The 3,470-nt window shown below is 38.3% G+C and overlaps 1 long non-coding RNA gene across 1 annotated transcript in view; it reads left to right on the top strand.

Annotated features, from left to right (window-relative positions):
• Nucleotides 1–1,310, top strand: part of LOC117942477 — a 23,452-nt gene extending 22,142 nt beyond the window's left edge. Inside the window, exon 3 of the long non-coding RNA XR_004656135.1 lies at nucleotides 417–1,310. This is a non-coding gene — a long non-coding RNA (uncharacterized LOC117942477). The remainder of the gene's footprint in view (nucleotides 1–416) is intronic.
• The last annotated feature ends 2,160 nt before the right edge of the window (nucleotides 1,311–3,470 follow it).

The following is a 3,470-nucleotide window of genomic DNA, read 5'->3' as shown; positions in this document are numbered from 1 at the left end:
GTGGCAACACTACAAACGTATACAAACACTTAAAAACACATGACAAGGAAAATGCTGATCTACAAAAACGAAGAAATGTGGAGGGAAATCAATCCACTTCCAGGCCCCCGTTCACAGAGACAGAGTTCGTTGGGAGAGTCATTTCAGAGAGGCAGAGAATACCCAGGTAGCTTGTAAGAGTAGGCTAATATTATGTTAGAGTGATGTATTCAGGGCAAGTCCAGTATATATAATCACAGAAAACCCCTTAATCCTTTTCAGGACATTAAGTTTATAATATATCATCTTTTGTGTTATCTTTAAGCAACATTTCACATGACAATATATTAACATAATAATAGTTAACTTGCTGGTTTAATGAGTATTTGAGGACCTAATAAAACTATGTTGTAAAATATTTAACTGACTTCTCCCAGGAATGACAAGCTGACAGGACTCCCACATCTGAGATTGACTGTCAACAAACACCTGTTTTCTACTGTGCAAAATGTCTGGGAAATCGTCCATTCTGAGACTTCAGAGGCCGTAAAGACAGACCCGAGGTCACTCCAGACAGCCAGAACTGCAGAACGTCATCATCAAAATGAGGGATATCAAAAGCAATCGGCTTATTTTCAGTCAAGACATGTGGATAACCTTGCTACAGGCTCTCAGATGGAGGCAAGAAAAGTTTCCCCTGTGACGCTGTTTCTACATAAACATGTAACAAGCCTTGGACTTCTAGGTCATTTGGCCCCAGACAGTACTAGAAAAGGATTAACTGCAGACACTCCCACTCCATCAAGTATTTTAAAGCCTCACATCAACAGTGTTCATACAAAAGCAACCTGCCACCCAAAGTCACACATTTTTTTTCTCAAGACACACAAAACAGCAAGCAGTACCATCTTAAATATCCTGTATCGCTATGGTGAAAGCAGGAACTTGACCTTTGCCCTACCACTGAACAAACACAGCCAGTTGTTTTACCCATTCTTCTTCGCTTCACATTTTGTGGAAGGTGTCAGCAGCCGAAGTGTAAGAGAGTTCCATATCATGTGCAACCACATGAGGTTTACAAAATCTGAGGTGAGCTTCATCAGAAAATCTAAAAGTTTGGTAGTTAAAGTGTTGCCCTGTTTTGTATTATATGTATGAATTTACAGCCCAGTTTACATATGCACATGGACTTCATATCAGCTAAATGTGGAAACAAATTTAGAAATGTGGGTACAATGAAACGGTGTGGGTCTGGAATAACACCTGGATGAAATTTAATGTCTTTTGGAAACACATTTTTGTCAAGTGCTTAATTATTCCAGTTAACATAATTTTTATAAATATGGTAGTTGAAAAAAAAAAGATCCAGAAGATATCTGATGTAACCACTTTACCCTTAAAGGTAACTGCCGTTTTTTTTAACCTGGACCCAATTTGTTTTTGTTTTTGTCTAAGTGACTGATAGGAACAACAATCTTTGACATGTTGATTGTGTATCCAGTATTTAGCAAGCGTGCTACAGTCTGCAACAGCTAAACCAGCAAGTAACAATGTAAGTTAAAAGGGCAATTCTGCAGCTTGTATTTAGGTTCACAAAAGTCCTTGTTTTCACACTGACAGAGTCATATTAATATTAATATTAAGTGTCTGACAACATTATTAGAAGGATTCCTGAAGGTGATCAACCTTTCTGTAGAGTCCTTTTTTTTATAAACAAAAAACATCAACGAAATTGCATTCGCTAAACCAACCAGACTTCATTCAAAGTTGACAGAAACAAAATAAAACTATTAATAGCCATTTTGGGTCATGTTTCCAATTTTCCAACCATAACAACTCTATTTTTGGTTGAAATAAACACAGAGTTTATCAATTTACATGTGAAATTACACTCACCTAAAGGATTATTAGGAACACCTGTTCAATTTCTCATTAATGCAATCATCTAATCAACCAATCACATGGAAGTTGCTTTAATTTTTTTTTGTGTATAGTTCTTTACAAAATAAAAAGGAAACTTGTTTTGAGGAGAATAAACTACTTTGGGCTGAGTTTTCCTAGTAACCTTACCAAAAAAGGCCCAGGATGCTGCAAATGTTGGTAAAATAGGAAAATGGCTGGTGGATTTAAGACAAAAAAATAATAATTAATTGAATAAATCAAATTTGAACATGTCGGTCAGTGGCTTGTTGATCTTTACAATGTCAGTTAATTTCCTATCCTGGGCTGGGATACGGTTGGATAAAGGACTTATTGGACTTTAAATCCTGGAGAAATCCTGGAGCGACTGATTTGTGCAAACTAAGTGAGTTTCATTTAAAAAAAGGAAAAGTGCTCTATGGGTTGCTAATGGCACCAAGCCGGGCTATAATTGGGGCCCATTTGAGGTCCCATGGAGCTTAATGAAGCATTTTATTTTTCCTGAGCCTACTAGATAGTACTCTCTGTTCACCAAGGGGTTAAATCACACTGAATTGACATTCTGTTAGCCTTTTTCTCTAATCCAAGACCTCCATCACTAGATGGAGTGGCTTCAGAAAATAAATAAAACGGTTCACAAAGCTTCATAATGTTTCATTCGGCCATCGCTATTAGAAGAACATTACAATTAAACAAAATAAAATAAACTACTACTGTACAGTGTACTACTGTACAATGTCTAATTCACAACTAAAAATAGAGGAATAGGAGCAACCTCTAGCACCCATGGTGTGGACCCCATGTAGGCTAAGTCCTTGTCAACGTCCCATGTTTGAATTTGACGTGCAGCCCAATACATGTTGGAGACACATTAGTGGAGCTCTAACTATACTTTTAATGTGTAAAAGTATTTTTATTGGGTCCAAATTTAGTTGGCCTAATAGGGCTTAATGGTAATGCATTACTCATCCTTGTGGGGCCCCAATGGACATACTGGCTTGGTGGTTGCCTGTAACATAGTGCTTGTTGAAGGATTGTAAAGAACACTGCCACTAAACAGAAAAGACCTGATTCGCCAGACTACAGGTAGTCCTCCCCAGGGATGTAGTGGAGGCTAAACGCACGTAAACACCGTTTATGCACCTCTTAAAATTCGGAAATGGCGTTTACCCACCTCCAAAGTGCGTTTATCCACCTCTGAATAGCCTTTTGTCCCAAAGCCATTCTAAATTAAGCTTATATTGTTTTAGTTTCATATTGTTCATTATTAGTTTCATAGGTTGTTAAACCTAAGACGAAGTCTATCATATAGCGCTGCATTACTGTCAGTGTTGACGGTGTTTGGGGTGTAAAGCCCTCAACGTTGCCTTCCAGACCATAGGATCGAGCAATGGTTGGGTGCCTTGAAGTCATGGTCGCAGCGCTGCCTTGAAGGCAACGTTGGGGGCTTAAAACATCAAGCAGTAAGCAGCAGTCAAAGATTCGTCAGTCACAATCATAGACCGTTAATATAAATGGACAGAGCATGAGTGACGTCACCCATTGGTTTGTGGAGATCAGAAATGAGTCGT

This window comes from Etheostoma cragini, chromosome 3 (assembly GCF_013103735.1).
Source record: "Etheostoma cragini isolate CJK2018 chromosome 3, CSU_Ecrag_1.0, whole genome shotgun sequence".
NCBI classification, from domain to species: Eukaryota; Metazoa; Chordata; class Actinopteri; order Perciformes; family Percidae; genus Etheostoma; species Etheostoma cragini.
The sequence above is the reverse complement of the archived record's forward strand: the minus strand, read 5'-3'. Positions and strand labels throughout refer to the sequence as shown.